This window comes from Stigmatopora nigra, chromosome 14, assembly GCF_051989575.1.
Source record: "Stigmatopora nigra isolate UIUO_SnigA chromosome 14, RoL_Snig_1.1, whole genome shotgun sequence".
Classification (NCBI taxonomy): Eukaryota; Metazoa; Chordata; class Actinopteri; order Syngnathiformes; family Syngnathidae; genus Stigmatopora; species Stigmatopora nigra.
In genome coordinates this window covers 7,176,169-7,191,101 of record NC_135521.1, presented here as the reverse complement: position 1 = coordinate 7,191,101, position 14,933 = coordinate 7,176,169, and the positions used below count along the sequence as shown (strand labels likewise).

Genomic DNA, 14,933 nt, shown 5'->3' with positions numbered 1-14,933 from the left:
TTGCAACCAATACAGGCTCTGGAAGACCCTTTAAAATTAGCAGGTAAAGTGTCATTTAAAGCGCTTCAAGCCTGATCAATTTCAAGGTACCAAAAATATGTCGTCGCATCCGCTCATCGGTAAAATCGTATTAATGCTAGTCCATGCGCGACGGCGGCATTTCATGAACATGCTGAGAGATTAATGTTCTTGAACCCCTCAAAAGTTGAACTCCAAAACCAACTTACTCAACGGAAAAAATGAACATTTGAATTCAGTTATTTGCAGGCCAATACATTAAAAAATATGTGCTAAAATCAAATAGAATTTACTGTCATTTGACCAGAGTCATAGTAGTTATCCAGGCAGCATGGGTTTTTGTCCCGAGAGAACAAAATAAAGACTAAAAAAATATGCCACTTTTGAAAAATTACACGGAGTGCTTTGCTCTTTCATGGGTCACTTCTGGTAGATTGTGGTCACTTTCGATCAACTTTTTGGATATTTTCCAGTCGCTTTCTTGTGAACTCAAGATAGGATGTTCTCCTTGGGGCTTATGTAGGTTTCCTCCCACATGCCAAAAGCATGTAGAGTGGGCTGGTTGAACACTCTAAATTGCTCCAAGGTGTGAGTATGCACATGAATGGTTGTCCGTCTCTTGGTGCACTGATATTGGTGACCCTAGTGAGGATAAGCAGTGCGGAAATTGTCATCTTAGTGCCACCGTTGCTGATTGACTGAAATTAAAAGGTCTAAGCAAATTAGGGAGAATAAATGGATTGGTAATCGGATGAGAACAGTGCTCGGACGTTTGGTCGCCGGTCTTTTGGTCCCTTTTGGTTGCCGGTCAAACGGTGACAGAGAGTTTACTGTTGAAATCAGCTCTCAAAATCATATTCATGAGAGAGAGAGAGAGTTCAATATATAAGAGAGAGTTCAATATCTAAGAGAGAGTTCAATATCTAAGTACTGTTTATTATCTAAGTACTGTTTAATATCTAAGTACTGTTTAATATCTAAGTACTGTTTAATATCTAAGTACTGTTTAATATCTAAGTACCGTTTTAATATCTAAGTATGTTTTAATATCTTTGTACGTTTTAATATCTAAGTACGTTTTAATATCTAAGTACGTTTTAATATCTAAGTACGTTTTAATATCTAAGTACGTTTTAATATCTAAGTACGTTTGAATATCTAAGTACGTTTTAATATCTAAGTACGTTTTAATATCTAAGTACGTTTTAATATCTAAGTACTGTGTAATATCTCAGTACATTTGACCGTCGACCAAAAGACCGGTGACCAAACGTTCGGTCACGGATGAGAACTAGTCTCACAAGGGAAGCGTGGGACACCCGCTGGACAAAAGAAATTGCTCTATCTATGGAACTGCTAGCTTCAGTGCAATAATGAGTGCGTGTACAAGCGGGCGTGTACCTGAGCACACAGCTAGATTTATTGTAGAGAAGTTCATTAAAAAGAACAGATCTTATTCTCCCACCTCACACTGTGCTGTCACGGTGGTGGCGGGGCTGGCCTGTTCAAACACTGCTTCGGTTAATGAAATTAGCTTCATCGTCAAGAATTTGCAGTGGATCTATGTCCCTCTTCGTTACTGGAGCTTAGCTGAACCAATTGAACCCTCGCCTTTTGTATGTGCACGCGGTGCATTTTACTATGAAGAAGGAATATTACTTTACTAGCACGCCAGTGCTCGTTAAAAGTTATTTTTGATTCGGACCACAAAGAGAACAATTTATTGTTAGGGTAATCATCTTTTACAAGAAGTGCTCGCAGCATAGTTTGATATTTCTCCGATCCGGCACATTACCATGTGGATGCCACGCAACAACTACAGAAAAATAAACGAAGACCTGACTTACAGGAGGATTTGCATCGTTGCAGGCCTGTTGGCAAGAGCAAAATGCCACATATCTTTTCAGTTAGACTAAAATAAGTCCCCCAAACACTCATTAGCTTGATCCTCTATAAGGGCCTTCCAAAAACATTTCAAAAAATAGGTTTTAGGATGCGTCTAACATCAGCAGACCCTTCGGCAAGGTCCTGCATTCTTACCGAGCCATCCGCCCCAGCATCCCTGTGTGGACATTGTCACTACACATGGACATCAGCCGATACCCCCCTCCTTGACTCCCGGCAGAGGACGTCTCTTATTTGCAAAGTAAATACAAGTCCTTTCGGGGCACTTGCATTCATAACCCATTCCGTCATGTTTCTTGGGATCAGTGAGCGACATTTGTCTTGCTGCCATTTGGACGTAAAAGGCGAGAACTGAGGAGATCAACGTTTATTGTGACCATTAACAAAAGATCTGCCACACATGCTAAGGAGTGGAAGAACGCTCAGGGAAAGTGACGAGCTAAACAGCTAGAAACAATGAAAGTAGGGAAAAAGTCTATTTTTTAACTAAAATTAAATCCACAATGACTGATTTGTACAAAAAATACTTCAAATGCATTGGAAGTATTTGAGTTTACCTTCTAGGGATGTGATTGTTAGTCAGTGTGATTGTTAGATCAACAAAATTGTATTTGTAGTCTTGTTTAGGTCAAATATTGTGGTACTTTAGATTCATTTTCAAGAATTTGATGAATTAGGCATTTAGCACCCACTTTTTCATCACCCTGAGGACTAGCATGGAGAAGTATACATCACAACAGTGACTATTCAAAGAGTGTTTTGTTGAAGTCACCCTCTCACTTTGACTCTCAGTCAACACAACCTCCCCTTGACCCTTGAATTAACCACCTGACAGTGTTGGCTGTAACCCCAGGCCCATTCTGGCTCTGTCTATAATAATCTATAATTATTTCTCGACCCTTGAAAAAGCATTCCTTGCTCTTCTGTGTAAAGATGTCATCTGAAGTGCCCAGCTAGACTGTCAACAATTGCTGAGTAAGTGTGTATGTTGACATGATGGGTGGGTGCCAAGAGTACCTGTCCCCCCAATTAAATTCCATCGTCGGATGTAACAACAAGAACAAATGTGGTGGCCCTTAAGGATTTTGCATTTAAAAATGCCATTAAAGGACAACTATGCTTGCTCCTCATTGCTCTATGCAGGGATTTTTTTTAAATTATTGCCAGAGACCGATGTAACTACACCATTCTGAAAAATGACAATCTTGTGATTCTTTCATTTTTAATGTATGTTCAGTTCACATTAGGTTTCATCTAAAATTAACCATTGTTTATTTTTTGCTTTTTTTGTTGTTGTTGTTTTTTTGGTAACATTTATTTGTGCTTGTACCCAGTCTGAATTGTTGGTTTTATACATTATATCAATTTAAAATGTATATTTACAATTATATTTACAAAATGATATAAGAAGTACAATGACTTATACCGGATGTATGGTTAAATTGGTAGTATTTAATTTGAGGTTTTGTAAATGAACAAAAACATTCACCCGCTGTATTATTTTGCTGAAGGTTTTAAGTGCCAAAAAGGGTTTTTTGAATCAATTGAGTGGAAAAAATGGTGTGCCATGAAAACTTTCAGTAACTTTTTTTTTTTTGCAATTGACCAAATCAACAAAACTATCCAATTAATAAGCCTGTGAGCTCGTGAAATCGAAATGGGAGATGCTGGAAACTGCCCGGAGTGCATATTCTTTGCTTCTACAGCTCTGCCAAACATGATTGCCACACTTTGAGTGCAGACTTAGTGTATTTGCATAATTTTTCTTAAGTTACAAATAATAATCCTCTACATTTCGATGAAAAACACTAGAAAATAAGCGCCACTCTGAAACTCAAGCTTATCTTTTAGAGAGGCTTTTTTTTGTTGTTGTTAAACTGCTATTAAAATCTAGTTTAAAAAAAAAGTCCTCCTTGGGCCAAAATTTGTCCTCACTGCCTCTAAGTTAACACTGATAATGTGTTGGGTGTCATCCTGATCTTTATTTTAATGAGGCGTAATGAGCTGCGTCCTTTAATGAGTTCTCCCTTAAAGTGAAAGGATGTCATTTGAGCTGTTGATCGATGGGGGTGGCAACGCATCATTTCACTTGCCTCCAGGGAGATGGAAGTATCTTTGTTTTTGACTCTCACAGTGCTACGACCTTTCAAAGTAAACAATTCAATTGGGTGGGTTAATGGTGAGCATGTCAATGTAAAACAAAAAGATATTGTCAGTTACTGACAAGCATAAACAACATGATTTAATGCTTGACTTCACAACTTGTCATTCACTATTCAATGTTCTTCAATATTGTATGATCAGGGAGTCACCTGCTTCTATTACTGCTGCATCAATACCAATCTGTCTTGGATACTGATCCTGATATTGTACCAATTCCACATATCTTTTTTTTTCCTTTAGATACTACAATACTGCATTCTCCACTGAAAAAAAGTGCAAGTGTTGGCAGCCATCGTGAGTATGACTTTAATGCTGTAATATTACAATGCAGGACCTTATTCTCATAATTTTTTCCATTTTAATGTTGTAATTATACTGGCATTTTTCTCCTAGTCTTACTTTGTGTTGGTATAATATTTTGTCATATTTAACCCGTGTTTAACATACAACTATAGGTATAATTGCTTATAAGATCGTTGGCAAAAGTCATTTACAATGTTTTATGATTGCAACAGTCCATTCCAACAACTCAAAACAATAACATCCTTATAATTGAGAGAATGTTTTACGATTTGATTGTTGATCTGGTCTCTGATGCATTGTAGCTTAGTGAAATCGTTAAACAAAAAAGACAACCACTGTTTCAAAACCAATAAAACAATGCCACTGGTACAAATTGGGCATTGAAATTGGTGAAATATCCATTCAAATTCACACAGTGCCAATGAGTAGATACAAGTAGACAAGCTGTTGCATGCTGTGGCACCACGTTGCCGATGACATGGAGCCAGCCAGGCCTGTTGACTTGATGACTGGCAGCTGAATGCTTCTCTGTTATTAGCCTTTGAGCTTGAATGCTTGGACATAGACAAAACTGGCAGAAAAAATGGTCTCCGTTTTTGTTGTCTGTGTTTTGGGTTAGAAGAAACTTGACGAAATCACGCTTTGTGCAACAACAACTGCGTATCTTCAATTATGATCACAGTGAGCAATTTGGTCTGTGTTGTTGTCGGTATTTTTTATTTGTATCTTTTCCCTATTGATATTTTATCTGGTGGTGGAGAGGCATGGCTGAGTGAACCTGTCAAAATGCACAGTCATTTTACTTTGGGGTGAAACTCAATTTCGCTTGGGAACATAAGTATGGCTTTTGATCAAAGAAATGGTATATAAATCATTGCACGTACTAACCCCTATATTGAGGTTGCTTATATTTCCAGTACAAAAGGTTCACAATTCAGGAAAAACTTCCAAAGTACTTTAAAACGTGTACTTTGTGGTCTTTGTGTGGCATTAAGCTATAGTAACATACAGTAATCGTGTGGCTTAAGCTATGTCATTTATTCACAGTATGTGTGCAAAAACAGCATGCACTATTGTCACTTGGCTTCCATGCTTGACAGATAGTGTGCACTGTTAATGGCTTTGGTGTAAATAAATGAATGTAGCTTATATAGGATGCAGCGTGGTGGGTGGGTGGGTGGTGAAGGAGTTGGGCGGGGGAGACTTTCCTTAAGACATCACGGCTAATTGTGTTTCACATTATGATTTAGATACTAGTATTTTGAGGGTAGTCTTTCTTTATTCAAGCAGTTGGTATGACCACTCAGGGCACCGTCGCCAAATGTTCAGAAGCAGAGAAATGTAAACCTTTTCACAAATGTGCTTCTTTAGTTGTTGTTGTTGGCTTTTTTAGGGCATTGTAAATTAAGGCAGCAATTTTGCAAATGGAGTATATCAACTATTCTGATAAGTAAGCGGGGTTCTGTATATTGTTTGGCTTGTAATGACATCTTTTTATATTTCATCATGTGTTGGTATTTTAAATAACTCCTCCATGTTGTTTAGTTGGTTGTGAAATCCACTAAATATGTATATTAAAAGGCATTGTGGTATTGTTCCTTGATAAAATGAAAAGCCGACTCACTTATGTATTGGTAGGAGCAGGCCAGAAGGCAGTGATATAATTGGGTTTTGGCTCATAATGCTAACAGGATTGCATTTTAAACCCAAGCAAACAAAAATGTCAAAAATTCGACCTAAAGAGTTACCCTAAAACTCATATTTGTCACTCATTTATTCTCCGCTTGTGCCCATGTTTTCAGGATTTATTTTCAAACACTTTGTGTATTTTTAAGTATTTTCATCAATTTGACAGTATAGCATTTTTAATTTTAGGCTCTGTAAAAACTGGTATTTTACCCATCATGCGTGACAATGTAGCATATTAATGTCTTGATAATGTTTCCTTTTATTTTTGCGAGATTGAAGCATGTCTGTCTTTGGGACGCGTGAGTGAACAGACGAGGGTGTTTACTGTGGTAAAGATTGGGAGGAGCGAGCGAGGGAGGGAGAGAAGAAAAGGTGCAGGGAGGAGGTGGAAGTGTGTGGGAGGAAGGACAGAGAGTGAGAGAGACAGAGAGACACAGAGAGATAGGGAGGAGAGAGAGAGAGAGCCAGAGAGCAAGAGAGATTCTCCCAATTCCGCTGCTGTCTCAGCATCCATCCTGCGTGAGATGATGTTGGGGAGTGCAGGTGTCACCAAACGGAGGAGACGCGCAACGGGGAAAAATCAATAAACATTCAGAGGACACACGACCGAGAAGATATTTTTGGCGTCGCCTTTTCCTTGTCTAGGCTCGAGCTGCGTTAAAGTTTCCACTGCTTGGCATCAGCACCCTTTCCATTTTTTTCCCCCTCACATTTTTCTGCACAAGGGTGCACCGCTCGGCTGGAGCCGCGGAAGAGCTGACAAGGAGCGCTTTTGGAGCGCTTCAAGTTCAACGTCGAGGTGGAGGAATTATAGACGGACGCGAGCCGTTCTTTCTTTACGCACGGATTAAAGCGCGTATCATTTGGCACCAAATCATTTGGGATCGGATTCATATTGAAGTAGGATTTCCTTTTGTTTTTTCCTCCCTCTTCTACTGCTACGAGGTGAGCCATGAATGCATCATTTGCGCAAAGTTGTAATATGCTGACGTCCAAATGAGGTACCTTCTCTTTCCGAGGGAGGGGAGGGGAGGGGGGCAGCAGGGTGCTCCCCACAGTGACTTATCTGCAGACTTTTGTACGCATAACTGTGTGTCAGTTTGCACCTGATCGATTGAAATTGCCATCCAGCATCTCCTCAAAGGAGATGCTGTGTGCATGTTAAACCTCACTATCACAGAGGGCTCATTGTGTCTTTGCATGTCTCCAATTTCACCCTTTCCTCTCTAACCACCCATTTTTCGGTCTTATTTACATCGTTTTTTTTTTTTTTATATCCCTCGTAAAAGTTAAAATGTTTTTTTTTTCTTTTTTTTAATGTCGGCATGCATTGTCACCAAGGAACCAGGCGCCCAAAAGGAAAAGCTTCCTAAAATATTCATCGTCATACTGTTGTGGTCGGCGCAACCTTGTGAAATATTTAAAATGACTGAATACCAAGCAACCTGGTGACAAATGAACGCCACCTTCCGTGTCTATATGGTACAAAAAAAGGTAGATAGCCAGTATTTCCCTTGGGCAGTGGATGATAAAAAGTAGCTGACAAGCCGATAGGTGGCTCAAGTGACCACCGCAAAGCTGTCCGAATGCATGGATGCACGCAAATGTTTCTTTCTATTGGAAAAGATGTTTTTTTTTTTTCCCCACCCTGCTTAGCCCACTGCATTTAAAGGTTTTATTGAGTATAAAGCACTTTCACCAGCAAGTAAAAATGTATTGGGCACTATGTTTTAACTAGGTGTGTCCATTCCATGAATGTCTTGCCTATCTCTGCATAAAAGGGGTCTCGTCAAGTGGGCTTTTTACACAGACAAAAGACACCCGGCTCTGTATAAATTTTCCATAGGGTGTGATTACGTAGCCCCAGACTTGCAGGAAGGGCAGATAGACGAGAGTGTTGGCATTATTCACAACTGTCAGCGATACATGTTCCGCACATAGGATTTTTTTTTCTTACTGCTGTCTAAATAGGTGACTGTCCGTGTTCCTCGGTCTTAGAAGAGTGAAAGCCCAAATTATTGTGCCTGAGAGAAATTTGACAATTCTTTATGATCATCCCTTGTGGGTTTTACAAGATTACAGTTACTTTAAAAGAAAAAAATACATAGTATGCATTCCACGGGCTCACTTTCATATTTGGAAGCTGCTTTTTCTGAATCTGGTATCTGTCACGCAATGTCTTGAATCTATGTAAAGGACAAAGCTTTTTAAGGCCTTTAGGATTTAAGCATGCTATAGATTAGGGGTGGGAATCTCTGGTATTATTTATGATACAAGGCTCATGATTATCTAACAATATGGCGATCAACAAATATCTATACATTGCTCCATTAATCAAACTACAATGTTATATGATACAAATAGTGAGAGCAAAAATGAATTAAAAAAAAAAACACTTTCATTACGTCGCTAGGTCCAAAATTTAACCTGTCACCTCCGTCACTTTAAACCAGTGTTCCTATCATCTAATATTGATGCGATTAAGCGAAGAGGGCACTGTCAAAAACAGGGCCTACACTGTATTTTTAGCTTGCCCAAGGACATAGAGGGAAGGGGAGGGGATCAATGGTGCCAGAGACAATGACTGGGTTTCAAATTCAAGTCTTTCGTCTCCCTGCATACTCGACCCTTGTCTAGAAGTTGAGACTGATAACCTCTCACGTCAAACCTTGATATTTTTTTTAAAACATGGTAACATTGATTGGAATCATTCTGCCATTATTGAGGCTGCGGCAATATTTAACTACGATTGGCTGCAAGACGGGTCAGCTGGAACCGGATGCAGCACAATTTACACTCAGTCCCACCACTTTGGATTCAGCCCCCATGAGGCCCTCACTGCAATATGCTCCAGCAGATGTGTCGTTTATGAGATTTGCTTACTCACCCATCATGGGTCGTTCATTAGAATTAGCAATATAGAAATGTGTGTGTGTTTGCAAGTTATAGCAGGGATGGGTGTTTGCCTTATGGTACATTTGTAGACATTTAAATTTCAGATAAAGGGGGATAATTGTGGTAGGAATATAGTATACAGGAATGGTATTGTTAATATTGGATTAGGACATACAAGCCTGCATTTAATTTGGGTATCAACTTAGTTTATGTTAAAATACCCCATTGACCTATTTTGGTCACTAGCATTAGTAGTAGTTACCATGCATTCCCCAGTCTGCTGAGCAAGGGGCTGTTAAAACCTGGGAGGGGGGATCTGCTTTAAGCAGTGAAAACAGCCACCTTTACGAGACACGGGCTCGCGGCCGATGTCGCAATAAAGCGTAACCTTCCCGGGTAGTTCCGCCGAGGGCAACGAGCGCCACAATACTTTGGCAGTCGTGTCCTTTGTGCGAGTGTGGACAGGAAGCATTAGTGAAGGTCAGGGTGGGTGACGTGGTTGGAAGAAAAATCACAGGGCTCCAGACAGGTAGGGAAGAGAAAGAGGCCCGCGGGTAGTTTCAAAGTAGATGCCTTCTATTGTGACTTTGACCTCAATTAAAACAAACAACAGAATAGTGCAGGGACAGCAGTCTAAACTCAAAATAATACTGAACACACCTCGTGAAGCTGTTGACAAATGACCTTGGGTTGGTTTATCATCAGGGTTACAAACAAGAAGAATTGTTTCATGTCTAGTTTTCAAATCAAGTTTAGACAACGTCTCCACTTGGCTTCCAATAATAAGGCTACAAACAAGGTTTTAAAAATGATAAGTGATTAGTGCAAAGGTTTTAAATTTGGGTTCATGTTGGGGTGCGAAGGTCAAAATTTTCTTGCTGATCAGTTTTGTTTAATGATTGAATCTGATCTCCTAAAAATTTATGATAGCAAAAGATTGGGAACTCAATATATGGTTTAGCAAAAAAGTTAGGGTTCCAAATTACTTTCGTGATAGATTAATGGTCCGAAGTTGCAGTTTAAAGAAAGGTATAAAGTTTTAGGTATGATTCAAAACTAATATTCCAACCTCGACTTAAAGTGTAGAGGAGAACTGGTTTAGTGGCCTTTAGTGTATTACCTCTGCTTTTTGCAAGCTGTTGTTTTTGCTTCAAGTCCTGACCTGGTATCCCACTGGTGTGATTCGCAACCAAGTATGAAGCGGTAGGAATTGAAAATCAGAAGCGGGGAATATTAGAGTTTGTTATATGAGTTAGGGGGGATGCCTTAGGTAGGTAAACCATTTGTACGCAGAAGATACTTTTTTTCCCAAGTAGTAGAAAGAGATAAACATGAGGGTGTCCTAATGAAAAGTTCCTGCTGGCTGCCCGACTCATTGATCATGTATCTAATTGAAGTTTAGATTTATGACTCTCCTTTGTGAAGTTGAGACATCACTGGAGCCTGTCTCTACTCACTATTGATGGCATGGCGCTGTCCATGGTACTGAAGTGGCATGGTGCTGTCCATGGTACTGAAGTGGCATGACACTGTCCGTGGTATTCAAGCAGCATAGAAAGTTCCTCATAGTTTTTTTCTTCTTTCTCGTAGCTTCTCACCGTCATAGTGACTTAACTAAGATATGACTCCCATGCTAAAGAGATTCAAAATGATTCACTAAAATGGGAACTACTTGACAATGGCATGTAAACTGAGGGATGAGGTTTAAGGCTACAAGCTTAGGTTGAAGTTTTATGATGAAAAGTTTTGTGTTTTTATATCAAGGTTGAAAGCTTCCATCATGTCATATAATTGGTATCTAAAACCCATTTTAGAGTTTTGAATTATGCTTTCAAGTCAGGGCTTTGCTTTCAAAATAGCCCTACATTAGGCATGGGGTTGCAAATCAACGGTTTGCAATAAAAGTTTGAGGCCAGGGTTAGGATTACAACATATTGTTAGGGTCTTGTAGCTTGGATGTGTGAGGTTTCAAATGAGGCTTCTAATGATATCCCTATATGCATACATAGTCAATCACATTGAACAATGATGCTCATTGACCTTAGGTCTCCAGGTAAACATGAGACCCTGCTCTTGTCAACCCGTGTTGTCGTCACGCCTTCTGAAGGCAAGATCAATGAGCTTTAATTAGCTGTTGTGTTATTTCTTCAATACCTCCAGCAAGAGCTATTTTCTAGATGGAAGTTTGCAAAGGATTGGGGTCAGTGGTCTAAGGGCCACCTCAGGGCATGACTTGTCCAGCTCTGTATTTTGAGTTGCAGCCTGGAGGGCCGTGTCTAGCTACTGTATAATCTTTAAATATAGACCTATTTGGGTGCAAGTTTAGCTTCAGGAAATAAGAATTGTAGCTCATAAACTCAACACCAATACAATATGATATTAGATGTGATGCATTCTAGGAAGCTAGGATTTATTTAACCTCAGGGTGGGGAAGTTGAAAATATCTGGGGGCGCCTGCCTTTACATGGAAGAACAAAATAAATTGTTTATTCTTGTGTGTTTTAACACAAATTGATTTGGAAATTTGGATTTGAAACTAAAAGTAGAGCTTCAAGTGTGACATTAAGTTGTAATACTAAAACAAAAAAAGAAAAGTTAAAAAAATAATGAAGTATTTCCTTGTGAGCCACTCCAAAACTCTCAACCATTTTAGAACACTAACTGTTTTTTTTTGTATTATAGTTACTGCAAAGGAATGATACATGTTCTCTTTCCTTTTTCGTTCATTTTTTTCATATTAGCTAGTTGTTGATATTTAAATAGTCATTTTTTGTTCGTTTGATTTAGTTGCTGCACAGTGAGCTGCTAAAAATGTAATGCATATAAAAAAAATAAGAAAAAGCTTGTTTCTAGCCGCACGCCTTGAATTAGTTGGGAGAAAAAAAACACATGAAAGAGGACATATTTGAGTGACAACATTGAATCAGCTTCATTTGAACATGAGTGACACAAGTAGAGCGTCAATGTTCATTATCTTAAATTCCTGTGTGTGGAAGTATATGGAATGTTTGTGATGTTTATTTTCATATTGATAAAAACATCATGTTTCGAAAGGGTGCATAAATGCCTTTGTGCAAACATAAAATAGTTTCCCCTTGAGGGACATTTAATTCCTTGGTGCCATTTTGAAATAGTGTTTCCACAAAGTAGTTAATACACAAACACATGGGACTAACACAAATTAAAACACTCTAGCTCATACAAACAACAAACACACACACACCCCAAACAGACATATACACACAAAACTCCACATTACTCACTTATCTTTAGAGCCCTCTTTGCATGGTCCTCACAGTTGTAGAAAAAAAATAACCTCCCCTCAAATCCTGATCATTAAGTTGAAATGGTGTAAACTATACTTGTGAACCTTAGCCTCAGCTCCCTCATATTTGGCTTAACTATGCATGCAATGCTTTTGTCAGACCATAGGTGCTGTCTCCTCTAGAATAAAACTATATTGAGTGTTCTCAAGTAGGCTGCTTGACAAGAAAGCTGACCTGGATTCATTACATGTCAGAAGTGAAGTGACCCTACATCACGGTAGCACTGCTGCGTGTCCATTTTCCCATCTCTACTCGACTGTACCGCTCCATTTCCCTGGAGTCCTTAATCTTATCTCAGATAAATCCTCCCTTATTTTTAAGTACTAAAAAGTATGTATTTTAAAAATGACCTGTGGAGCCATGAAAAAGACATGCAAACTCCACACAGGAAGGTCAAAACCCACCAGGGATTGAATCCATGATCTCAGAACTTTGAGGCGGATGTGCCTTCCCCCTTTTTTTTAACCATGCCAACTCTTTTGGTGATCATTTGAAGGTTTTATCATTTGAGAGCTTTGCCTACACATGACAAGGCCAACTTGTGTGAGACGGGAGGAAAAACTGTCCATCACCTTTGGCTATCAACCTCAGGGGACTGCGACAATATTATTCCCGATTACATTTTGCCACTCACTACTTCCATTTGTGGACAGGAAAGGGGAAAAAATAGCTAATAAATAATGTATTCCTCCAGTGTATCCACCTCCGGATCAATGGCAACACAAAAACCATCTACAAAGGCGCTTGGCTCAAGGCTACATTTGATCACTTCCTCTGTACGATGCCGACCCACCCCACCATGCTCTTTTCTGCTGTTGGCCCTGTTGGGACTCAATTATTTCCAAGTGTTAGTTACCTTTTGTTTAAAAGAGTGTAAAGAGAATATTTGAACTAAGCAAGGCATTGGGCAAGATCTTTCATGACATGGAATCAGACGGGTGATGAGAAAAGTATTGAAACATATTGACTGGGATGATTTGTAGTTTACTAATTAACTAGTCTGTTCTCAAGTATCTGTTCTTGTCTGCCATTTTCTCATTTGAAAAGGTTTGAACGCCCTTTTGGTGTGAGTTGTTTGAATGTACCTTCTTGCTGTGATTTCTAGTAAACATTACTGGATTTCCACAAATTACTGTATCCTCAGGACTGGCCCGGCCCAACTCGAATTGACGATTTTCCACCGTGTCGCTTTGACAGTGCAGGAGATATTGAGTGAAGGGCTAGGCGCTGCGCTAAAATTAGATCAAAAGGTCGACACTCCGCGGGCATCAAACGGGTGCGTGGTGTGGCGCTCCGGCGTGGTCGCTGCACGCCTGCTGGGCAGACTCAGATGTTGTACCACCGGTAATGAGTGGAGACAACGTTTCATGTGCACTTCTAAAACTATGCTGCTTAGTCGCGAGCTGCTCTTTGCTTTTCACATTTTAAGAACAGAACAATATTTTTCACCATACATTATTAATGTTTGGTTTAAATGGGCACATACGTGCAGCCCTATACATCAGGAAAGGACCAGATCATATGGCATTGTTTTCTGGCGTTTTTTATAGCACATTTTTGTCTGTGTATTGTAGCAAGTACTCCCAATCCAATGACTGGTTTGGTACGAGATGACAGTTTTGCAGTTTACCAGAAGTATGTTTTCTTTTTCTCTTTGGACTTTGGGATAAAGAACAGCAGCATTATTGGGCTAAAGATGTTGACCTCATTGTTGGCCTCCAAGACATTTGTTTAGCTTGAGTCCTCTCGTTCATTGGAAGACCGGCAGGTTTAGATGTTTTTAAGCCCAGTCTTAATCAAACTTTTGGTTTAATTGTTGCACAGATTGTCTTTTTTAGCTCCCGGTATTGATTCCAATCTGTTAACAGAGACACTTATGCCAATTGAAAATGTTGGTTTAGTGGATGTCTAATTTTGTATTTATCTTTTGCAACCTGTTATCTCTTATATTAATTTTTGGGGAAAAAATGATTCAATTGTTGGCATATGGGTATCAATAACCTATTGAGATTCAAAATTTTGCAATATTTGTATTACCTTATTAATATATTGTCTGTTAGACAGTGAGATGTTGTTTTCCTTCATATTGAACATTTTATAAGTTGCACATGAATGGGTCTCTAACTGTAAATTCCCCTTTAAAATATTCAAGGATTCCTTGGTTAATTATTTTTTTCCTCTCCCATGACACATTTGCTAGCAACTTATTAAAAAACGGTTTCAGTCATTACTGTCACCTTGGACTACTTTATTAGTGAAAGAGACATCATTATAATTGTGGTTTGCTGAAATGTACAGTTTCTATTGGCTGCTTACCTTCTGTTGCACTTTAATGAACAGAAGATAGATTAAAAGTACTAAGCGTCACCTTGGTCCTTGAATGCGAGCTTTCATCCCGTCATATTAAAAGAATAGTGATGACGGTAACTCTCGTTAGTATGCATATTTTTGGTTTGTCAGCTCACTGTGTGCGGTGTCCAGTTGGTGCTAGCATGGCATGATTGGATGCTGGGAGGTAATGCATGACCTTGTCCGTGTCGCACGGTTGACGCATGCAGACCAAGCATGACTCACAATCACACCTGGAGGCGGCTTTAACCTACGTGTTTGCAGATTATTTCCTTCTTTTTACTA

At 39.3% G+C, this 14,933-nt stretch overlaps 1 long non-coding RNA gene across 2 annotated transcripts in view; it reads left to right on the top strand.

The window, feature by feature from the left end:
• Positions 1-14,933, top strand: part of LOC144207443 (uncharacterized) — a 98,489-nt gene that overhangs the window by 68,949 nt on the left and 14,607 nt on the right. For both annotated transcript variants that reach the window (XR_013328661.1, XR_013328660.1), the window contains one exon: positions 4,327-4,380. This is a non-coding gene — a long non-coding RNA (uncharacterized LOC144207443). The remainder of the gene's footprint in view (positions 1-4,326; positions 4,381-14,933) is intronic.